General features: G+C 36.4%; 1 long non-coding RNA gene across 1 annotated transcript in view; it reads left to right on the forward strand.

Moving 5' to 3' along the window:
* LOC125255454 overlaps window positions 1-25,793 on the forward strand; it is a 97,360-nt gene that overhangs the window by 1,405 nt on the left and 70,162 nt on the right. The gene's annotated exons all lie outside the window — the stretch shown is intronic.

Here is a 25,793-nt window from a genome sequence, read left to right on the forward strand (position 1 = left end):
GGAAAAGTGCTTTCTGTTTTAGTTCAGAAGTCCATCATCTACCAGGTGAACCTTCTGCTGATGTCTGAATAGAGTAAATAGAGCCCAGTGATTGGCTGGGAGAAACTGCAACAATCATTTGATTGGTGTAATCAGAGAGACTGTTTCCTCCTGACTCACTCACTGAGACATAAGAAGTGTTAAAGTTCAAGAGTGGGTCAGTAGCTCAACCTGATCGACTTTGCACAAGTTCTGCTGGTCTCTGCTGTCCTCTGGTGGTCATTTTCTGTGGTGCAGTCTGATCTACACCTGTCTGTTTGTCTCCACCTGCTGGTAGTCACTTGCACTGTATGCAAGTTCTCTCATTATTGGGGTTGAATGGGTGTCTACATCGATGTGCTGCTACTAAAGGAGTGGAACTTGATGTATTGTGTGAATTATGGGTGTATTGCTTCCAGAAATGTGACTTTTATTGTAACATTGTTGAGACCAGTGGTGTGCGGTGGTGTTTTAAAGGGGAAGCTATTATGCAAAATTCACTTTTACATATTGTTTGAACATAAATGTGTGTTGGCAGTGTGTGTATACAACATATAGATCATACAGAAGCTCAGTTCACCTGCATGAAGTCCTGCACACATGTTGGAGATGGTCTCTGCTTGTTTGCAGTGCAAGGGTGAATGAAGACCTGGTGGTTTGGATAAGTACAGTGTTTTCTTTACTCAAAAACACAGTGTTTGTAAATGTTTTCTGTATTTGAGCAGCAGAGAAGAGAGTCTTAGTCTATTTGCCATCTAGTCATAGCCAATACAGATGCATAGCACTTCATCTTTTATAACACAAGATTTTGGCCAAGTGTATTAAACAACAGAAAAATCTGAACGCCCACATAGCTACAATAACCTGTAAGTTGATGAAAATGGACAGCAATGCACTTACTGCATCAGATGCGGCCATTCTGATGGACAAAACACACATCTCTGACATTCACTGAAAAAATCCATTTGAGCTTGGTAAAATGTTAATATAATGACACATAAATAAAGCCAAAAAAAAAACAAACTTTGACAACATGGTATATCAAAAAAAAAAAAAAAAAAAAAAAAAAAAAAAAAATATATATATATATATATATATATATATATATATATATATATATATATATATATATATATATATATATATATATTCATTATATATAAATCATTCTAATATGATGATCTGCTGCTCAAGAAACATTTAATGTGTACAATTGTACAAAATATTTGTGTACAATATTTTTTTCAGGATTATTTGATGAATAGAAAGTTCAAAAGAACAGTGTTTATCTGAAATCTAATCTTTTGTAACATTATAAATGTCTTTACTGCCACTTTTGATTGATTTAATGCATCCTTGCTGAATAAAAGTATTCATTTCTTTAATTTCTTTTCAAAAAAATAAAAATAAAAATTCTTACTGACCCCAAACTTTTGAACGGTAGTGTATAATGCTACAGAAGCTTTGTATTTCAGATAAATGCTGTTCTTTTGAACTTTCTATTCATCAAGGAATCCTGGAAAAAAAAGTACACAACTGTTTTCAACATTGAAAATAATCATAAATGTTTCTTGAGCAGCAAATCAGCATATTAGAATGATTTCTGAAGGATCATGTGACACTGAAGACTGGAGTAACGATGCTGAAAATTCAGCTTTGCCATCACAGGAATAAATTACTTTGTGAAATATATTCAAATAGAAAACAGTTATTTTAAATTGTAATAATATTTCACAATATTACTGTTTTTACTGTATTTTTAATTAAATAAATGTAGCCTTGGTGAGCAGACGAAACTTCTTTTAAAAACATTAAAAATCTTAGTGGTTCCAAACTTTTGGACTGTACTGTGTGTATATATATATCTATATATTTATACATAATTTTTTTTTTATATATATATATTATAGCCCCATTTAGAATTATTTATAAGTATTACTATTCTATACATATATTTATAAAGACTCATTAAGACCTATACTGCATTATAAGAACAGTTATAGTTGCATTTATATTATTTTTATAATTACTTATAAATCATGCATTTGTTTTTTTCAATTTGCATGCTCATAATCCAGTATATACTGATTTATAAATCACCAAATACAACATAGTTCCAGAGACACTTGTTTGCTGTACCAATTAGTTATTAATAATTGTCTTTAACTGTTAATGTTTGGATTAGAGGTCATCAATGGTAATTCTGATTTGTTAAAATCTATATCTCCTCAGCCATATGATATTAGGGGTTACATATATATATTTATAAAATGGTTAGTTCCTGTCTTTTATTCTGATTGGTCAATATCTGTGTTTTATTCACGATAAAACACGGCTATGACCACTTCACCCAACAGTTCTGTGTATCACTACACAACACCTTTAGCAACCACTCTTAGCAACATAAACTGTATGTTCTCAATTGATGTTGTTCAATAAAGATTACTGTTTTATGACAAAGAGTATTGTGAGAAAGAGATCGATATTTAGCATTCTCCTTCAGGTCAGTCCTAAGTTCATAATAAAAATCTGTTTAAATGTCTGATGTATTATCTTGTCCTTTTAACAGTTAAGGGGTTTTCCCGTGACTGACAGCGCTAGTCAAAGCATTTTTCAGTTGCGTCTTGTTCCGTGTTCACAACAATTCAGCCTTTTCAATGTAAAAGTCTTCACTACTGACTGACACACTCATAAAGACAGTCTTTGCTGCCATCTAATGGCATAATGATGTAACTTCTGTTGCTGTTCACAGTCAGGGACTATTTTTTTCCAGCGGAAGGAAGGCTTTTAGTAAGAGTTTACTTCATGAAAGATGCATTTCTGGCTTTAATATTTGTATTGTGTGGTAACTGTTTTATGAAAGCAATAAGGTACTCGAGGCTAGTGCTGTATCGTGAATAAGTCATGGCTGAACGGTTCGTGTCATGCCTAACAACGCCCTTCAGCTGTGATTTATTCACGACACAGCACAGCCTCGAGTACCTTAAAGGTGCCCTAGATTGTTTTTTTACAAGATGTAATATAAGTCCTAGGTGTCCCCTGAATGTGTCTGTGAAGTTTCAGCTCAAAATACCCCATAGATTTTTTTTAATTAATTTTTTTAGCTGCCTATTTTGGGGCATCATTAACTATGCGCTGATTTTTTCAGCGCACCGCCCCTTTAAGAGATGCGCTCTCGCTGCCCCACGAGCTCTCGACTATATATACATCGCATAAACAAAGTTCACACAGCTAATATAACCCTCAAATGGATCTTTACAAGATGTTCGTCATGCATGCTGTATGCATGCTTCGAATTATGTGAGTAAAGTATTTATTTAGATGGTTACGTTTGATTCTGTGTGAGTTTGAGGCTATGCTCTGTGGCTAAAGCTAACATTACACACTGTTGGAGAGATTTATAAAGAATGAAGTTGTGTTTATGCATTATACAGACTGCACGTGTTTAAAAATGAAAATAGCAACGACTCTCGTCTCCGTGAATACAGTAAGAAATGATGGTAACTTTAACCTCATTTAACAGTATATTAGCAACATGCTAATGAAACATTTAGAAAGACAATTTACAAATATCACTAAAAATATCATGATATCATGGATATCATCATATCAGTTATTATTGCTCCATCTGCCATTTTTCGCTGTTGTTCTTGCTTGCTTACCTTGTCTGTGCACAGATCCAGCCGTTAATACTGCCTTTCCTTGTCTAATGCGTCGAATGGGCTGGCATTATGCAAATATTGGGGTCATACATATTAATGATCCCGACTGTTACGTAACAGTCGGTGTTATGTTGAGATCCGAGTGTTTTCCGGAAGTCTTTTAAACAAATGAGATTTACATAAGAAGGAGGAAACAATGGGGTTTGAAACTCAATGTATGTCTTTTCCATGTACTGAACTCTTGTTATTCAATTATGCCGAGGTAAATTCAAATTCTGATTCTAGGGCACCTTTAATGCTTATATACACTATATTGCCAAAAGTTTTGGGACGCCTGCCTATACGTGCACATGAACTTTAATGACATCCCATTCTTAATTCGTAGGGTTTAATATGGAGTTGGTCCACCCTTTGCAGCTATAACAGCTTCAACTCTTCTGGGAAGGTTTTCCACAAGGTTTAGGAGTGTGTAGGGCTGGTTGATATATCGCATGCGATTGTCACGTGCATTTCGTCAGTAAAGCCGGTTCCCTGATTGCCGCTAAATCGCCATCACCTGCTTTCAAATGGAGCGGCATTTAATAGATAGAGCCGTAGATCACTGACAAGCCCTGGCTCACAGTCTCCGCTCTAATTCAACCCAAAGGTGTTCTGTCGGGTTGAGGTCAGGACTCTGTGCAGGCCAGTCAAGTTCCTCCACACGAACTTCACTCATTCATATCTTTATGGACCTTGCTTTGTGCACTGGTGCGCAGTCATGTTGGAACAGGAAGGGGCCATCCCCAAACTATTCCCACAAAGTTGGGAGCATGAAATTGTCCAAAATGTCTTGGTATGCTGAAGCATTAAGAGTTCCTTTCACTGGAACTAAGGGTTCAAGATCAACCCCTGAAAAACAACCCCACACCATAATCCCCCTCCACCAAACTTTACACTCGGCACAATGCAGTCGGGCAAGTACTGTTCTCCTGGCAACCGCCAAACCCAGACTCGTCCATCAGATTGCCAGACAGAGAAGCATGATTTGTCACTCCAGAGAACGTCTCCACTGCATCCGACGCTTTGCATTGCACTTGGTGATGTAAGGCTTGGATGCAGCTGCTCGGCCATGGAGACCCATTCCATGAAGCTCTCTACGCAACTGTTCTTGAGCTAATCTGAAGGCCACATGAAGTTTGGAGGTCTGTAGCTATTGACTCTGCAGAAAGTTGGCGACTTCTGCGCACTGTGCGCCTCAGCATGCGCTGACCCAGCTCTGTGATTTTACGCGGCATGACTTATGCATGACTTAAGTCTGTTATTACAATTGTTATAATTATTATGATATATATAATGCAGTATAGGTGCACTATTTGTAACTGATACTATATTGATCATTAGGACAGACTTTTATAGTCTAATGTGGATTGTTTTTCCATTAGAATGAGAGTTTTGAAATATGAATCATAAGTTTGACTAATACTTTCCTCGTGAACTCTTTGAAATGTTTTGAAAAGCTTCATATTTCTTAGTCCCGTGAGTTTCACTTACAGTACTTACTCAGAGGCTGAGTGTTTCAGTATTGAGTCTCCACATTTATCTACTCTGTCCAAGGAAAGGCAAGAACCAGAAACCTCTTCAACTAGCTCAACACTGTTCATCTCTAGTAGTCCAGAGCGTCTTGTATGACACAGTTTGTAATAACACACTTCTTTACTCATGCTGTCTTTAGTATGCAGTTGTGACCAATGAACTAGAAGTAATAATAACTATGATTTTTAACATCTCAACTCATCATTGGACTCGATTCCCAGATGTTGAGACATTTTTACTCAAAACTGGGTGCAAAATGACTGTAATAGACGTTTGAGCGTACAGCAGTATCTGTTCCAAACACAGCCAGAAGATGGCAGCAGTGCTCCATTACTGAAACTACTGACGCAGGAGGCCGAACACAAGAAACTAGTTTGTACTTCTGAGGTTTATTGCAATCAGTGTCTTAGAAAATGAATAAACACATGACACCTTTAGATCACAGTGTATTCTGACTGATATGACACCACCGGCTCACCTCTGCTGTAAGAACTTATCAGTGATAAGTTTCTTCATCCACGTCTTCTGGATTACAGTAATATCTCAAGTGTTTTACTTTACTGAATCGGAGCACCTCAGAATTGATAAAGCATCAATGACACACATTTAGACAAAGCACTGCAAGTTCAACCAAATAAAGATTAAATTATTACATTTAATTTGAGCAGTTTAGACAAACTTTATTAAAATAAAACATGCTTGAAATAATTAAAAGGATGGCTTACTTTTATAGTCTCTAACAAAGACTTCACATACTTCAAAAACTGCATGTACTTGGATGGGTCCAACATGTTACCACTTACCAGTCTGAAACTACATTCCACATGCTGCACTGCACACAGTGCCCTCTTCAGGCTAGTGCTTGTATCTGTAACCAAAAACATGCGTAAAATACCTGTTCCTCACATGTGTGAATGATGGTTGGGGATTTATAGTGTTATTCCTCATGTAGTTTACGACAGGATTGTCTGAGTGTATGTGTGTTTACATTATTTTTATGTTTATTTATTTAGTTTATTTGTTATATGTATTTTTTGTTATATATATATTATATTTTTTAGTTATTTTATATATATTTTAGTTATTTTTATTTATTTTTTAAATATTTGTTTTAGTTATTTGTGTGTGAGATATATATAGATATATATATATATATATAGTAATTATTTTATATATTAATTTACTTATTTTCATAAATTTATTTATTATGGAGAATCCATCCATCCATATGGACAAGGAGATAAATAATAAATGAATGGTTGGAGAAATGCAAAAATGTTAAAGGAGTTGCAGAATTGAAAGTTTTTTTTTTTGTTGTTTTTTTTTAATTCTATATTTCTGTTTTTCTTTATTTATTTCTGCATTTAGTTGCATATTTATTTTCAATAAAGCATCAGTTATTTATTTATTTATTTATTTATGCAGGAATATGTGGATTTTTGTATTTATTTGCAAATGTACTATTTATTTATTGTTTCGCAGGTTTCATCCTTCAAAATGTATTTATTATAAAGTTATTAAATTTATTTATTTGGTTATTATTTATACATGTATTTAAATTATTTTTTTATACATTTATACAAAATATTAAATAAATTTTTTATTTTTATTAAGTTATTTCTATATATTTTTTTATATTTCTTTATTATTTTTTTACTTATTTTTAAAATTCTATTTATTTACTTTAAAAGTTTTTTTTTTTTTTTTTTTTTTTTTTTTTTATCAAAGTGTAACTAAAGTATACCAAAGTGTAAATCAAAGTATAACTTCCAAACCCCTTTCTGGAGACCCCTGTATTATATGAATGTCTTTTGAGTTGTTTGCGGCCTCTTTAATTTATTCTGATATGCTTTCTCAGACATTTTATCTCTTAAAGGCATATTATTGTGGAATAGTCCCAGTTTTGAATCAGTCACTTGAATGGCATTGATGAGAATGTACCAGTTATTATGACTTTTAGTGCAGATAATCTTAATTCCCAGCTACCTTCTACATATTTCTTATCTAACGCATATGCAGCTGTTTATCCCACAAGGGATGTTTCAGCCGTATTTTATTATAAATCTTCGGTTTTACCCTTTTGTCCAGAAGGCTTTGGAGGTGTTCCTTAACTTTACTCTTTATTTGTTAGCAGCTTTCTGAGGGCGGGTTGGTTTTAGATCTCAGTAATACCTAGTTCCGCTTTAATAGGATTAGGCTTTAGACCACAGGGGTGCCGTGTGTGCCAGCCAGCTAGAGCTGCTTCTAGGATGTCAGGTGAGCTTCAGACTATTACAGAGGCATAATGGTGTTTACAGTCTTACTAAGGGAATTTCCATCTCACCTGTAATGTTATCTGACAGTATTCTGCTGAGCAATTGTTCCTATAGGAACAAATATATATATATTAAAAAAAAAAAGTTAAGTACTGTAACATGCAGGTGTGCAACTATTGCTTCTTTTTACATTCTTTTTGCATTATTTGATTTCCACAACATTTCTTCTTCATATCCCTGCTCTTCTCAGCGTTGGGGCTTTTATAACCATTGAGGGAATAGATTGCACAAACAAAACACGTGCAGGTAGAGTATAAATAAAGGCCTGAATAGATGAAGACTGGTGAGCCAAGAAAACCTTCAACATGATGTAACTAGTATAACCACCCACACTTGTGTGTTTTTGTGAAAATAGAGATTTTTTTTCCCCCTCAAAAAAGATTACTTTGACATTATGGTTAAACCAACATCTAATTGTTAGTAAACCACTAAAATGTCACTTTAAAGGGGCGGTTCATTGCGATTTCACTTTTTTAACTTTAGTTAGTGTGTAATGTTGCTGTTTGAGCATAAACAACATCTGCAAAGTTACAACGCTCAAAGTTTAATGCAAAGGGAGATATTTTCTTTTACAGAAATCACTGTTTAAGGACTACAACAAACGGCTGGTAGGGACTACAACGAAATTCTTCCTGGGTTGGTGACATCACTAACCCTATAATTTACATAAACCCCACCACCGAGAACACACAACAAAGTGGGTGTGGCCATGTTACTGCATTACAGTATGTAACACAAATGCAATAGCATGTCATAAAAGCAAGACATGACAAGTTATAACCGTAATTAAACTAAACTATACCTGTAATCTTCATGCAGCATATATTCTCTGGCTCTGTAGGATCTTGCAACAGTTCCCACATGAGCGATTTGTAGATTATCATAACAGAATGACTTTAAGATAGTTAACTCCACGTCAGCTACATAAATTCATCAACTAACCGTTCAGAAACGTCCTGTTGCATTCAAAATGTTGTCACTTCTTTTTGAGTCTCTCCATCATTGTCCAACTCCGTTTTGAACATAAAAGGCTGAACTGTTTCTGACATTTTCATTGAGTCTTCATGAGGCAATGTTAAAACAGGAGCTCCTGAAACTCCGCCCCCTTTTGAGAGCAGCAGCTCATTTGCATTTAAAGGGACACACACAAGAACGGAGCGTTTTTGCTCGCCCTCAAAAAGTGACAAATTTAACATGCTATAAAAAATCTGTTGGGTGTTTTGAGCTAAAACTTCACATACACACTCTGGGGACACCAGAGACTTATTTTACATCTTGTAAAAGTGGCATTATACCACCCCTTTACATTTTATTGTTTCGTAGTCAGCTTTTTATAGTTTAGGAAATTGTATTGCGTTTTCATGTATATGGTTCAAGACTTAAAAATAGATAATTTTTAACTTTTTTATTTCACAATTTGGACTTTTTTCTCAGAATTGCAAGTTTATATCTTGCTACTCGGACTGTATTTCTCAGAATTGTGACTTTTATAACTATATAAATTGTGAGAAATAAAATAAAAAGTCGCAACTCTGAGAAATAAAGTCGCAGCTCTGAGAAATAATCGCAGCTCTGAGAAATAATCGCAGCTCTTAGAAATAATCGCAACTCTGAGAAATAAATTCGCAGCTCTGAGAAATAATCGCAGCTCTGAGAAATAAAGTCGCAACTGAGAAATAAAGTCGCAGCTCTGAGAAATAATCGCAACTCTGAGAAATAAAGTCGCAACTGAGAAATAAAGTCGCAGCTCTGAGAAATAATCGCAGCTCTGAGAAATAATCGCAGCTCTGAGAAATAAAGTCGCAGCTCTGAGAAATAATCGCAACTCTGAGAAATAAAGTCGCAGCTCTGAGAAATAATCGCAGCTCTGAGAAATAATCGCAGCTCTGAGAAATAAAGTCGCAGCTCTGAGAAATAATCGCAACTCTGAGAAATAAAGTCGCAGCTCTGAGAAATAAAGTCGCAGCTCTGAGAAATAATCGCAGCTCTGAGAAATAATCGCAGCTCTGAGAAATAATCGCAACTCTGAGAAATAAAGTCGCAGCTCTGAGAAATAAAGTCGCAGCTCTGAGAAATAAAGTCGCAGCTCTGAGAAAAAGTCGCAGCTCTGAGAAAAAGTCGCAGCTCTGAGAAAAAGTCGCAGCTCTGAGAAAAAGTCGCAGCTCTGAGAAAAAGTCGCAGCTCTGAGAAATAAATTCACAGCTCTGAGAAATAATCGCAACTTTGAGAAATAGTCGCAGCTCTGAGAAATAAAGTCGCAGCTCTGAGAAATAATCGCAACTCTGAGAAATAATCGCAGCTCTGAGAAATAATGTCGCAGCTCTGAGAAATAATCGCAACTCTGAGAAATAAAGTTGCAGCTCTGAGAAATAATCGCAACTCTGAGAAATAAAGTTGCAGCTCTGAGAAATAATCGCAGCTCTGAGAAATAATTGCAACTCTGAGAAATAAAGTTGCAGCTCTGAGAAATAATCGCAGCTCTGAGAAATAAAGTTGCAGCTCTGAGAAATAATCGCAACTCTGAGAAATAAAGTTGCAGCTCTGAGAAATAATCGCAGCTCTGAGAAATAATCGCAACTCTGAGAAATAAAGTTGCAGCTCTGAGAAATAATCGCAGCTCTGAGAAATAATTGCAACTCTGAGAAATAAAGTTGCAGCTCTGAGAAATAATCGCAGCTCTGAGAAATAATCGCAACTCTGAGAAATAAAGTTGCAGCTCTGAGAAATAATCGCAGCTCTGAGAAATAATCGCAACTCTGAGAAATAATCGCAACTCTGAGAAATAATCGCAGCTCTGAGAAATAAAGTCGCAGCTCTGAGAAATAAAGTCGCAGCTCTGAGAAATAATCGCAACTCTGAGAAATAAAGTCGCAGCTCTGAGAAATAATCGCAACTCTGAGAAATAATCGCAGCTCTGAGAAATAATGTCGCAGCTCTGAGAAATAATCGCAGCTCTGAGAAATAATCGCAACTCTGAGAAATAGTCGCAGCTCTGAGAAAAAGTCGCAGCTCTGAGAAATAAAGTCGCAGCTCTGAGAAAAAGTCGCAGCTCTGAGAAATAAAGTCGCAACTCTGAGAAATAAAGTCTCAACTCTGAGAAATAGTCGCAGCTCTGAGAAATAATCGCAACTCTGAGAAATAAAGTCGCAGCTCTGAGAAATAATCGCAACTCTGAGAAATAATCGCAACTCTGAGAAATAAAGTTGCAGCTCTGAGAAATAGTCGCAGCTCTGAGAAATAATCGCAACTCTGAGAAATAAAGTTGCAGCTCTGAGAAATAGTCGCAGCTCTGAGAAATAATCGCAACTCTGAGAAATAAAGTTGCAGCTCTGAGAAATAATCGCAACTCTGAGAAATAAAGTCGCAACTCTGAGAAATAATCGCAACTCTGAGAAATAGTCGCAACTCTGAGAAATAAAGTCGCAACTGAGAAATAAAGTCACAGCTCTGAGAAATAAAGTCGCAGCTCTGAGAAATAAAGTCGCAACTCTGAGAAATAGTCGCAACTCTGAGAAATAAAGTCTCAACTCTGAGAAATAGTCGCAACTCTGAGAAATAATCGCAACTCTGAGAAATAAAGTCACAGCTCTGAGAAATAAAGTCGCAGCTCTGAGAAATAAAGTCGCAGCTCTGAGAAATAAAGTCTCAACACTGAGAAATAGTCGCAGCTCTGAGAAATAATCGCAACTCTGAGAAATAAAGTCGCAGCTCTGAGAAATAATCGCAACTCTGAGAAATAATCGCAACTCTGAGAAATAAAGTCGCAGCTCTGAGAAATAGTCGCAGCTCTGAGAAATAAAGTCGTAGCTCTGAGAAATAATCGCAACTCTGAGAAATAAAGTCGCAACTCTGAGAAATAAAGTCTCAACTCTGAGAAATAGTCACAGCTCTGAGAAATAATCGCAACTCTGAGAAATAAAGTCGCAGCTCTGAGAAATAAAGTCGCAGCTCTGAGAAATAAAGTCGCAGCTCTGAGAAATAGTCGCAACTCTGAGAAATAAAGTCGCAGCTCTGAGAAATAGTCGCAACTCTGAGAAATAAAGTCGCAATTCTGAGAAATAGTCGCAGCTCTGAGAAATAATCGCAACTCTGAGAAATAAAGTTGCAGCTCTGAGAAATAATCGCAGCTCTGAGAAATAATCGCAGCTCTGAGAAATAAAGTTGCAGCTCTGAGAAATAATCGCAACTCTGAGAAATAAAGTCGCAGCTCTGAGAAATAATCGCAACTCTGAGAAATAAAGTCGCAGCTCTGAGAAATAAAGTCGCAGCTCTGAGAAATAGTCGCAACTCTGAGAAATAAAGTCGCAGCTCTGAGAAATAGTCGCAACTCTGAGAAATAAAGTCGCAATTCTGAGAAATAGTCGCAGCTCTGAGAAATAATCGCAACTCTGAGAAATAAAGTTGCAGCTCTGAGAAATAGTCGCAGCTCTGAGAAATAATCGCAGCTCTGAGAAATAAAGTTGCAGCTCTGAGAAATAATCGCAACTCTGAGAAATAAAGTCGCAGCTCTGAGAAATAATCGCAACTCTGAGAAATAAAGTCGCAGCTCTGAGAAATAAAGTCGCAGCTCTGAGAAATAGTCGCAACTCTGAGAAATAAAGTCGCAGCTCTGAGAAATAGTCGCAACTCTGAGAAATAAAGTCGCAATTCTGAGAAATAGTCGCAGCTCTGAGAAATAATCGCAACTCTGAGAAATAAAGTTGCAGCTCTGAGAAATAATCGCAGCTCTGAGAAATAATCGCAGCTCTGAGAAATAAAGTTGCAGCTCTGAGAAATAATCGCAACTCTGAGAAATAAAGTCGCAGCTCTGAGAAATAATCGCAACTCTGAGAAATAAAGTCGCAGCTCTGAGAAATAAAGTCGCAGCTCTGAGAAATAGTCGCAACTCTGAGAAATAAAGTCGCAGCTCTGAGAAATAGTCGCAACTCTGAGAAATAAAGTCGCAATTCTGAGAAATAGTCGCAGCTCTGAGAAATAATCGCAACTCTGAGAAATAAAGTTGCAGCTCTGAGAAATAGTCGCAGCTCTGAGAAATAATCGCAGCTCTGAGAAATAAAGTTGCAGCTCTGAGAAATAATCGCAACTCTGAGAAATAAAGTCGCAGCTCTGAGAAATAATCGCAACTCTGAGAAATAAAGTCGCAGCTCTGAGAAATAAAGTCGCAGCTCTGAGAAATAGTCGCAACTCTGAGAAATAAAGTCGCAGCTCTGAGAAATAGTCGCAACTCTGAGAAATAAAGTCGCAATTCTGAGAAATAGTCGCAGCTCTGAGAAATAATCGCAACTCTGAGAAATAAAGTTGCAGCTCTGAGAAATAATCGCAGCTCTGAGAAATAATCGCAGCTCTGAGAAATAAAGTTGCAGCTCTGAGAAATAATCGCAACTCTGAGAAATAAAGTCGCAGCTCTGAGAAATAATCGCAACTCTGAGAAATAAAGTCGCAGCTCTGAGAAATAAAGTCGCAGCTCTGAGAAATAGTCGCAACTCTGAGAAATAAAGTCGCAGCTCTGAGAAATAGTCGCAACTCTGAGAAATAAAGTCGCAATTCTGAGAAATAGTCGCAGCTCTGAGAAATAATCGCAACTCTGAGAAATAAAGTTGCAGCTCTGAGAAATAGTCGCAGCTCTGAGAAATAATCGCAGCTCTGAGAAATAAAGTTGCAGCTCTGAGAAATAATCGCAACTCTGAGAAATAAAGTCGCAGCTCTGAGAAATAATCGCAACTCTGAGAAATAAAGTCGCAGCTCTGAGAAATAAAGTCGCAGCTCTGAGAAATAATCGCAACTCTGAGAAATAAAGTCACAGCTCTGAGAAATAATCGCAACTCTGAGAAATAAAGTCGCAGCTCTGAGAAATAATCGCAACTCTGAGAAATAAAGTCACAGCTCTGAGAAATAAAGTCGCAGCTCTGAGAAATAAAGTCGCAACTCTGAGAAATAAAGTCGCAACTCTGAGAAATAAAGTCGCAACTCTGAGAAATAAAGTCGCAACTCTGAGAAATAGTCGCAGCTCTGAGAAATAATCGCAACTCTGAGAAATAAAGTCGCAGCTCTGAGAAATAAAGTCGCAACTCTGAGAAATAGTCGCAGCTCTGAGAAATAGTCGCAGCTCTGAGAAATAGTCACAGCTCTGAGAAATAATCGCAACTCTGAGAAATAAAGTCGCAGCTCTGAAAAATAATCGCAACTCTGAGAAATAAAATCGCAGCTCTGAGAAATAAAATCGCAGCTCTGAGAAATAATCACAGCTCTGAGAAATAATCGCAACTCTGAGAAATAAAGTCGCAGCTCTGAGAAATAATCGCAACTCTGAGAAATAAAGTCGCAGCTCTGAGAAATAAAGTCGCAACTCTGAGAAATAGTCGCAGCTCTGAGAAATAATCGCAACTCTGAGAAATAAAGTCGCAGCTCTGAAAAATAATCGCAACTCTGAGAAATAAAGTCGCAGCTCTGAGAAATAATCGCAACTCTGAGAAATAAAGTCGCAGCTCTGAGAAATAAAGTCGCAACTCTGAGAAATAGTCGCAGCTCTGAGAAATAATCGCAACTCTGAGAAATAGTCGCAGCTCTGAAAAATAATCGCAACTCTGAGAAATAAAGTCGCAGCTCTGAGAAATAATCGCAACTCTGAGAAATAAAGTCGCAGCTCTGAGAAATAAAGTCGCAACTCTGAGAAATAGTCGCAGCTCTGAGAAATAATCGCAACTCTGAGAAATAAAGTCGCAGCTCTGAAAAATAATCGCAACTCTGAGAAATAAAATCGCAGCTCTGAGAAATAAAATCGCAGCTCTGAGAAATAATCGCAACTCTGAATTAAAAAAAATAAATGTTATTACTTGTTGGAAACAACCTTCAATATATAAGAAATTCAGATAAAAAAAAAATAAAAATTCTGAGAAATTTGTAAGTTTGTAGTATCTTGGCAAATTTGGGCTGTTTCAGACATAGATGAGTCTCATCTGAAAACTTCTGCTGTATTTCTCAGAAGACAGTAGTGTCCAAAAGTCTCCTTTTGTGCTCCATTTATTCTCATTGCTGTGTAGGAGAAGCAGCTCGCAGATGCCAGCTTGCCGTCTCACTTTAGGGTCTGTGTAGAGTAAACACACGTGTGATTAAACCTTCAGCTGCAGCAATAGATGTAAGACATGATCGGGCTTCCTTCTGCAAGACTCCAGGGTGTTTTTTGTTTCAAGTTGGATTTGCATTGTGGCGAGCCAACTGGCTGACCGAGTCCATAAAGCACAGTAGAGCATTACTTTTTACTCCTGAAACGCAGACTATTCAGCGTGTTTGACCGGCAGGCTTGTTGCTCCCTGTAGCTTTAGACAAATTTTACTGTTATCTACTGCTGTTGGAAGTGAAATTGCAGCGTTTGCACAGAGCTAATAGGCTAAGATCGCTGATATTAATATTAAACTTTATTTCTGTGCAGTGTTTTTTTCCTCTCTCTATGGGATCTTCTAGTCGTCTTCAGACTGCTTGCCTGAGGTAGATACTGGAAATATGCTTGCTACAAATAGTATTATGAAATAAAATTGTATTACACCATGCAAATTATTACATCTTTCAACAGAAAAAATGCATCCATCCATCATAAAAAATATCCACACGACTCCAGGGGGTTAATAAAGGCCTTCTGAAGCAAAGCTCTGGGTTTTTATAAGAAAATATTTGAAATATTTTATCATATTTGAAACATTATAAACTAAAATACCTAGCTTCCAGCAGATGACTGTACACATACTGTGCAAATCAACTTCCGTGACTTAGGATGTAGGAGTATCATACGCTTAGACGCCTCCTATGGTAAACAAATAGGGCTGTGCAACAAACTCAAGCTCCTCTTCTCTTATATCAAAATCCTCCAAATTTCTCTTTAAAAACTCTCATTTTAGACTTCTAATTTCGTGACCGGTGTTTTGCTTTGCTCTATCCTCTGCACTTCCGTGTTCGTCATTATGTCATGTGTCGGGTCAGAGGTCACTCGTTTTGCGTACGGCCGTCTACCGGAAGCTAGCTATTATAGCTAATAAAGTTTTAAATATGGATATTTTTCTTACAAAAACCCATTGCTTTACTTCAGAAGACCTTTATTAACCCGCTTGAGCTGTATGGATTATTTTTATGATAGATTCAAGCATTTTGTTGGGCTTCAAAATCTCGACCCCCATTCACTACCATTTTGAAGGTGAGTAAATCATGGGATACTTAATTTTTGGGTGAACTATCCCTTTAAGTGAATGAAAAGATATGATCAGCTATTTTTGTTCACACAGGCTTTGTTTAAAGGGGTGGTTCAGTGTTTTTTTTTCTAGGCTTGATTGTGTTTTTGGGGCACAGTTTAACATGTCTTAATGCTTTTTTTTTTTTTTTTTTTTTAAAGCTGTATTTTTCATATATTTTACATTTATTTTACACTTCTGTTTCCACTGTCATATGAACAGCTTGTTTGACTTCCTGCTTCTATGAAGCCACTCCCGCTGAAATACGTAATGTGCTTAGATTGGTTGGCAGGTTGGTAGCTGTCGTGATTCGCTGAAGTGTCAGGAAACGCCACGCCCCTTACCATCCATTGCTTCAGTAGAAATTTAAATAATGGCATCTATATTGCTGAATCAAATTGAGTCCGAATCAGACCCAGATGAAGAGGGTCAAGCTGCAATCGCAGCTTTTAAAGGACGTTTATGAATGGTATTTGTGTCAAAGTGTTTAGATATGCTGTCACTTGTAAATGTCACTGCTGTTTGTTAGCTTTCAATATACGGTGTTATCCTGATTAAATCTTTACTGTAGCCGAATACATGACTGAGTAGTCGCATTTTTGTAAAGGTAGCGTTTAATTTATAGCATGAACAACTGTTTGTCTATGAACATAGAAGTTTGTTGGCGTTTGTTGAATTATGCACTATAATACAGCTAACTGGCTAACAAAAACCAGTTGCTCTTTGTATATGTCCTTGATGCAACCAAAAATAGCAACAGAACTATACGTTTAAAAGACAAAACTGCTTCATCTTTCAGTAATAGCCTTTGTGCAAATCCAGCATTGAACTCGTGTAGATTCTGGAAGCTGTCTTCAGTGCCGCATCCAGTGTAGAAAATATCACAGATTATAATGGGTTCTATATCTTTTGACGCGTTGCGTCGCGCCTGGTGTACACAACTCTTCCGCTTCCATTATGCTGCGCGACATGGCCTCGCCCACTTTGTTACGTGTTCCCTGGGGCGTGTTTTGCAGGGTTTATGATGTCACCAACCCGGGAAGAAGCTTGTTGTAGTCCAAACCGGTCGTTTTTGTAGGCATTAAACTGCCATAACTTAAAAAGACAATATCTCCATTTGCATTGAACTTTCAGCGCTGTAATTTTACAGCTGTTGTTTATGCTCAAGCAGCAACATTACACACTAACTAAAGTTAAAAATGTGAAATCGCAATGAACCACCCTTTTAAAGGTACAATATGTAATAATTTTGGCCGCTAGAGGTCACTAGAAGCCTATTCAAAACAAAGGCGTAGCTTGATGACGTCAAGTTTTAGAGCAGAATCTTGGGACGTGTGGTCTTTACCTCGACTGACGGTGGAAAAGAATAGGGATTGGAGTCGGGAAGAAATCATGTTCATGGATGCGATTATTAACGTTACTGTAGTATGAAGCAGAGCAGGAGCGAGTGTTGTGGAGCTGAACGAGGAGCTGGAGCGATTGATCAACACACGCCTCACGAGCAGCGGGACTTTTATTATGACACAGTCGCAGTCACAGTCGCTTTTCCGGTCATGAGTATGAGTTAACGCAGCTCTGTTTATCATATTAGATACATTTGAGCGTGTTGAAAATGTTATAACGTTACTTGGTGGCTGCTGTGAGACACACTGCAGTAAGATAGATCGATTTTACAATATCATATTAAATACTGGATGGCTTGTGTTGATAAATGGCATGCAATTAATTTTAAAACGTATTGTATGATGGAGAAAATTATGTATTACTGTTAATAAAAATAAAGCTGCATCTGATTATGCTATGTTAGCTACTTGACAAAATAGTGTTTTTCTCTGAGGCGTGGTAAAGCATGGTAAATCGAAAAAAAGACTAAATGTGTTGAGTTATATAACAACAATGGTCCCACTTTATATTAAGTGGCCTCAACTACTATGTACTTACATCAAAAAATAAGTACAATGTACTTATTGGGTTCATATTGAATTGCAAAACAAATTTGCAGCCATTGAGGTGGGGTACAGGTAAGGTTAGGGAAAGCTTTGGTGGTATGGGTAGGTTTAAGGGTAGGGGTAAGGGTTAAGGGATAGGTCAAGAGTGTAATTATAAATGTAATTACAGAAATTAATTACAGATGTAATTACATGCAGGTGTTTTTAAAATATAACTACAATGTAAAAACATGTATGTACACAATAAGTGCATTGTATCAAATGAGTAATTTAAATGTAAGTACATAGTAGTTAAGGCCACTTAATATAAAGTGGGTCCACAACAATTCGTTTTCTGTCTATAAATATATCCAAACTGATGTTCCCTTGTCTAATAAAACACATAATATATTAAAGCGTCTTTGGTGTTTCCATGGTTTCTACAAAATAAAACCGGAAACCGAGGGTAACGCGGGTATGACGCAATTGACAGGCGACTCCTCACACGTCCCGGAGCCTTGGTTAAAATTACAAATTTCTCATGATTTAAAAATAGTTGGAAACATTTGGGATATTGTAAGTACTCAAATGAAGAAAATATATAACACTGACCTAGTGGTTTTTGGATATTTTACTGCAAAAATATTACATATTGCACCTTTAACTGTTTCTGAGATGTTAGAAATTTCCGCAGAATCATTTTTTTTTTTTCCTGTTCACTGAAACGAGGAGTCCAAAAGAACCATTTTCAATTTTGCCGTCACTATTCCACATACTAAAGATGCAACATGTATAAGTCACAATACTTCAGTATATATAGAAACTCCAAAAACATCATCACATTGGAAAACGCACAAAGACTCCCCGTTCTGTTCCCCCGACGGTCGCTTTAGGAAGCAACACCTCTTAATGGGAATGGATGGCACCATTATGTAATTCTAGACAAAAAGAACAGATCAACTTAGAGGAGGGGAAAAACTGTGAGGGTAAAAAAACAAACAATGAAAAGAACATTCAAAGTTTTCTTTCCACTTCAGCTCAGTGTTCATAAAAAACACACTTTTTGCTTCGTTCAGCCTTCCCTCAAGGGACTGAAATAGAGAGTTTGGCCTTGGAGAGAGAAAGCGAGAGAGAGAGACTTGTGTTTTTGTGTCTAATTGTGGTGGTGATTGAGAGGGAGAACAGAACGGAGAATGAAAGCGTGAAAGAGAAAGGGCCCTCAGTGACACACTAGTACCCATGACAACTAGTCCTCCGGGGACTGACCCCCCTTTCAAAGCTCCACCTCCAGCTAAACACCCACTAATTGGGCCACTTCGCTTTGTGTGTTTCTCACTGATCCTTGTGCCAGAAATATCAACATCCTTGTTAATTCTCTGTCATCTAATCATTTTCTCTGGAATTCATTTGCAAGTCGTTAATTGTGCTGCTATAGATCGTCTGCATCGTAAAGAATCCAGAATGTGTGATGGAACAATGGAAACGCGGCTCATATAAACTCTCCAAAGTAAATTATACAAGAGCGTTCTGTCTCCTTCAAGTCTTTAGGGAGGACTTTCGAAGAGGATCTTAAACAAACTTAAACCTTTTGTGGTGATCACAGCATTTTGACCGGTTTAGTCGGCACGCCATGAAATTAATTCAGTCTGGAGAGCTTGAAAGTTTTGAACTGTGGTCCAAAGCAAGTCCTGTTCGCTTTTGCTTTTTTGCATGTCTTATTAAAATATGCATACTAAAGAGTTTAATCTTTATACAGAATGGGCTAATCTACCTTCCTAGTCATGTGTAGTTTTTCAAGGAGATGGTATAATATGAGTAAACAAATGTAGCCGTCTAAAACAGGTTGAAAGATGTAAATTAATTTTACTATAATGAATGTTTGTGAATGAATGTTGTTAAGCTAAGTCACAGACTTTTTAAGGCTAGTTTATTCTATTTATATACATTAGAAGTGTAGAATACATATTTGTGCATGAATGTCTGTATTATGATGCAAAACTTTAATCTAGGAAACGTTACAGAATGAAACTGTGACAAACACCATTAACTCAAGTGAATGAAAGGCAATAATCAGCTGTTTGCATTCCCACACGGGCTAGAGCTGCATGATTAATCGTTACAAGATCGTGATCTTGATTCAAACACCCATGCGAACTTATTTCTACATGACAACGATTCGGCTTTGACAAGTACGATCACAGTGAACATTCAGATCTGGATTGGCACTGCTCTGCCACTGACCTAGAGAAAGCAGTTGTCATGTATAGGTATGAAACCGCTTCACAAACATGTTATTGTTATTTCTGTCTTACAATATCAAGTACTGGGAGAAAAGTTTATTGTTCGGATATAATAGAAATCACCTTTTGAAAGTAAATTGATGCTTCAAATAAAGATTGTATCAATTACATCATTACACCACATAGACAAATGACTGCTAAACAAATGTATTTGTCATTGAATCATTCATTCAAGAGATTCATTCAAACATGCTGATTCATCCAGTAATTAAACAAGTCTTTGAGTGAGTCATTGAATCATTCATTCAAACCAATTAAAAAATAATAATAATTCAAATGTATTATCGGGGGTATATATATATATATATATATATATATATATATATATATATATATATATATATATATATATATATATATATATATATACACACAGTATACTTTAAGCTTTTGACTAATAAAACCATGAGATATGTTAAGGGAAGCTGTTTAATCTTAATATTTAGTGCTCTAGGACACATCAAATGTTACGCTGAAATCTGCAACCTGAAAATGTCAAACATTTAATTCAACAACAGCTGATTTTGTAGTCGTTTGACATTTGAATATAGTTGTTTATAAGACTGATCATCGACCGAGTTCACACTTGAGTCAAGTTCGTCCATCTTCACCAATGTCTATTAAAACACACTGCTTTAGATCACATCCTGTTGTAGTGACTGATGAAACGAAGACAAATGTGTCCAAATGAAGTTTACACTAAAATGGATGTCAGATCACAACTTAAGCTTGTAAATGGAGTCAAATGGAAAAAGGGGGAAAATTTAAGCCATTTTGTACTTTGAAAATGTACTTCAAACTTTAGAGGTCTGAATGAAATTCAAATAAATAAATGTTAAATGTGTGCTTTCTGAAGACAGTTGTGTAACTTTTTGCATGCCTTTGTGTTTCAGAGTTTGACTGCATGCAACCAGCAATTTGCAAGCATTACATCAGGGAATTTGCAGGCAGTGTAATTGCCTTACAAAAAGAACTTCTGCACATTTCCCAGTAAATGTTTACTGCCAGAACACTAACACTACCTGCTATTCTGCATGCCTGCCTCCTACTGCGAGGAGAAAGCTCTGGTGCTGCTATCATAATACATTTAATGTGATGGCAGACTTAGTCTGTTTTATAAGGCTAATATATACTATATAATTATGAATATGAACCAAGTTTATAGGATAATGGTCCTGCAGAACCTCATGTGATTTTAGCTTGTTTACCGAAGATGACAAATAAGATGATGCATGGAAATTAAGGGTCTGGAATCATTTTTATCTTAATTATGTATTATTGGCATTGGCAACTATTTTTGAACGGGTTACTGTGGGCCACACATCTTGTAATAGTGCAGGTTTATGTTTTATAGGCTGCAATAAATAAAAATATTTCTAGGATTTTACCTAGGAATAGGATTTCTATCCCCCACCCCCCACATACACACAGAATTTTACTGTGAAACCAATGGATACTGCGTTATTTTGGGTTCATTTTATAAAATAAATAAAAATACTGTATTATGCTGCATTGTGGAGGAACATGGAGGAAAAAATAGCTAAGTGATTGTTTCTTATCATGAAATGCATTTTAAATTATATTTTATATTAATGTACAATTTAATAATCTTTTATTTATCAGAATTTTACTGTCAAACCAATAGAGACTAGGTTATTTTCAAACATAATTTAATAAATGAAATGCATTGTGTGATAATGGTGCAAATTATTTTTTGTGCAGTCACCATCGATGATAGAGATTTTAGACCTTATTAGTTTTGAAATGATTATCTTCCTGCCATGTGTTATAGTGTTACAGAACAAAATTGATTGCACCATTAGATAGAGGGGGAAAAAAAAGAATTGCTAAATGAATGATTTTCTGATCATGAGATGCAGTTTAAAATATTGTGCTTTATATTATTAGTCATTTATAATCAATTAAGTGGAATGGGTTTGCAGTTCTGCTGTACAAAGAAAAAAAATACTTCTTATTACTTCTTATCTTATTTTGTAACATGCAGGTAAGCTATTTTCTTTGAATGTACGAGACTTAAATAATTAAATCGAAGAATAACAAAGTGCAGTAAAAATTATTTGCGCTGCAAACCAGTGTGTTTGATTATGGTAATGAATTAAAATAATTAGATGATAACTTTTTTTTTAAATTAGAAGTTTGCAATATCAAGCAATATAGCAGACTGTTTTTTTTTTGTACAGTAAATGACACCAGAAGCCTCACACATTCAAGTTACAAATAACCACGCTTGTTCTTGCGTTAAAAATAAGGTGGTATTTCTGTTCCACAAAATCAGACCAAAATATCTATGACTCATCCTGCACTACACAAATATTGTCCAATCAGATGCAATATAGAATGAGAATGCCCTGCCCCTAATTCCACCTGCAACTGACTAGCAGCAAATCATGGTTCATGACTGTGAAGTAACTAAATAATAATCCCACATTTTGTCTAGCGACACATTCAAGAAGTTCCACTGCTGGACTTAGTTAGAGGATAAAAAGATCTGCAAAGGCTTTAAAAGATCCACAAGCTTTATTTGTATCAATGCAATGCAATGAAACAATGCAATGAATTTGTATCAATGCAATGCAATGAAACAATGCAAATCATCCGATTTCTGCCCTCTCTGAACCCTGTGCTGGAGTCCCATCTGGCCTTGGGTGAGGAATTTGGTTGCTCATTCCTGTGAACCCATAAATTCTCATGTGTTGTTTTGGATTTTGTTTCTCGCAGCATTGTTTACTGGTGTGTGTTAGATGAGTGGAGAAGTGTGTGTGTGTGTGTGTGTGTGTGTGTGTGTGTGTGTGTGTTAGGATGAAGAACAAGATCACAGTAGTGCATTTGATCTGATCGGTCTTCATCAAGCAGTATTTAAGTGTGTAAATTTTATCTAAAATCTATGATGAGACCCACAGAGTGCGGAACGAAATTCAACATTCCCTGAAAGTCTCCTGCAGTTTATGGATAGTGTCTTGGAATGTTCAAATAATCTGATTTCTGAACATTGTTGTTAGTTCTGGAAAATGTCTGAGTTGCAGTTTTTGGTTCAGCATTTCAAGTGTGTCTTTAGGTTGGATTAGGGTCAAGCTTTCTCTTTTACCCACGCTGCTCACAGTTTAACCAATTAGTGTGAATAATTCAGACCAAGTATTTTACGTTGAAGCGACCTTGATGAAGAGCCTAAAATTTGATTTGTCATGCTTATAGGCATCAGGGGTTAATCCTGCCTTCCTCCCTCGTGTACTCGACAGTGGTTTGGGTTTCATTTGAACGTTCCCACCGTCAACATCAACTGGTTTCATAATCCATAGAAACACATAGAGTATGAAATGTCAATGCAGAGTGCTTCAAGAACAGTGTAATTATAACACATGGCCAGACTTTTGTTACATCTTTTCTTTTGCAGGACGAATGTTCTTCCCTGATATTCTGTTACTCCTTTAGCACACTGCATAGTTTATTATGACACAAAGTTACCAGTTCTGATTATAGCCAGAGTTTAAGGCCATCTAATCTGGTCTTCCTGAATTCTGGAAATATGTGGTATACTTTATGTAGAGGTTTTTTTTTTTTCCCCCTGCAGTCACCATGTACTGTAAATCGCAAATGTTTCCTTGTGTTATAGTGGGTGTTTTACCAGAGACCATAGTCTTTAATCACTAAGATCATTCCTCACAGCTGGATTGAACCGCACTTAAACTTTGGGATAGTTCACCCAAAAATGAAAATTTTGCCATCACTTACTCCAAACCTGTATGAGTTTCTTTCTTCTGTTGAACACAAAAGAAGATATTTTAAAGAATCAAGTCAAGTCATCTTCATTTTACAATACAGATTATTTCAAAGCGCAGCTTCACAGTGATAATAGGAAAACTAATGGACAGAGATTGTTTTGGCTTTACAACAGCTCTTGGAAAAAGTTATTATCGAGTTAAAGTATGTTTTTAATTGAATCACTTCCGTTGTAAAAATCATTTATTATTAACATAGGGGCCGCTTAAATGACGTCTTAACTGAAAACAAAAGACTTTTAATGCATTCTTGCCGTTCATTTACGTGTCTAGTCTATAGGTTTGCGTGTTTGAATGTGCAGACGCTTAGTCTTTTTTACATCACCAAATTACATGTCTGGCCCGCATAATACAGAATTATTAGTCGTTTCTGTGAAGCCATGTGAACTGGAATCATTTTGATAAAGTTTTATCTATACATAGGGAAAGGAAAGGGAAGGAGGCCTTCGCAGGGGATAGTTTAGTTGACACTTCAGGTCTGCGTTGTCGTCATGTCTAGGTTCAGGTTCTTCATCTCATCTAGATACTGCCTGGATCTGGCAGACTATGGTAACTCTTCCAAAGTTTAGGTGCTAAAAAGGAAAAGGATCTACCACCTGTGGTTGATTTTGATATTCTAGGTATTATCAACTGGCCAGAATTCTGAGATTGCAATATGGACTATAATGTGTTAAGAGCTCGCTTAGGTACTGGGGAGCTAAACCATTTAGTGCTTTGTAAGTAATTAGCAAGATTTTAAAATCTATGCTATGTTTAACCCTCTGGAGTCTGAGGCTGATTTGGGGCCTGGAGAAGTTTTGACATGCCCTGACATTTGTGCTTTTTCCAGTCGTTCATAAACATATTAATGGAAAAAGTGTCATTACACTGTATTCAGCACAAACTAGGCTACAATAATATGTGAGGAACATGTATGTACATGTTTGTGTTTTTGAAGGAATAACATTTATGCGTGGTTATTGAAAAAACAAAAAACTTAAGTCACTGAAATAAGGCCAAAAAAAGTATAGTAAATCTGTGTTTACAATACTTTAGGGTATTGGAGGTTGTAAACTAGAGTTTTTGCTTCAAAATTATGTAAAAATTATGCTGCCTACTCCTTCATATAAAACAATGTATTGATTTAGTTTTTGTAAGACACTTTTTGCCAAGAAACACAGCATGCGTGGAGGCGTGAATCACCACTGAATAATGAGCCATTCTCACCTGAGAAGACAAAATAATTGCATAATAATGAGCTGAAATGACTTGCATATTAATGAGGCCTTTCAGTCAGGTAGGCTGTGAAAAAAACCTTCTGTGATGTCTCAAGCTCATCATGATATATGAAACATACAGAAAAATATTATTACAATATAAAGTAATGGTTTTATATTATACTTTAAAATATAATGTATTTCTGTGATGCAAAGAGTCTGAATATAGGCTTTTAGTTTAAAAGCATGCACATTTGGAGAAATATTGGATTCTCATATGCTTATGTCAATTTTCTATACAGAGGAGTTATATTTATTTAATATTCATTGTCATTACTATGAGCGCTGGTGTTTTCAATTCATACTTGAAGTCGGAGGGCGCTCTCTGTGCATTTTTAGTCCACAAATTCATCTAAAAGAAGAAGAGGCTATTCCATGAATGGAGTTTCCAATTCATACTGCAGCCGGAGGGCGCTAAAGAAACAAAAACTAATCTAAACTTCATCTATAGAAGAAAAGAAAACAGGAACTAACTGCATGTCTTCTAGAGCTCCCTAACCATGACTTTTACATCCAGATAAACACTTTTCAAGACAATAAATACACGATTGAATTTGAGACGATGAATGCATGCATTGCCTCTGAATTTGCCTCTGAATAGTGCTGGCTCCGTGGGCGTGGCCGCATTAGCGGATAATGAGCTGAATCACGGACTTCTGACATGGCTCTGTTTTCATACAGATTACATAAACACAGAAGGTTTGTTTTCGATTTGACTTACATGAT

The sequence above is a fragment of the Megalobrama amblycephala genome, linkage group LG20, assembly GCF_018812025.1.
Source record: "Megalobrama amblycephala isolate DHTTF-2021 linkage group LG20, ASM1881202v1, whole genome shotgun sequence".
Lineage (NCBI taxonomy): Eukaryota > Metazoa > Chordata > Actinopteri > Cypriniformes > Xenocyprididae > Megalobrama > Megalobrama amblycephala.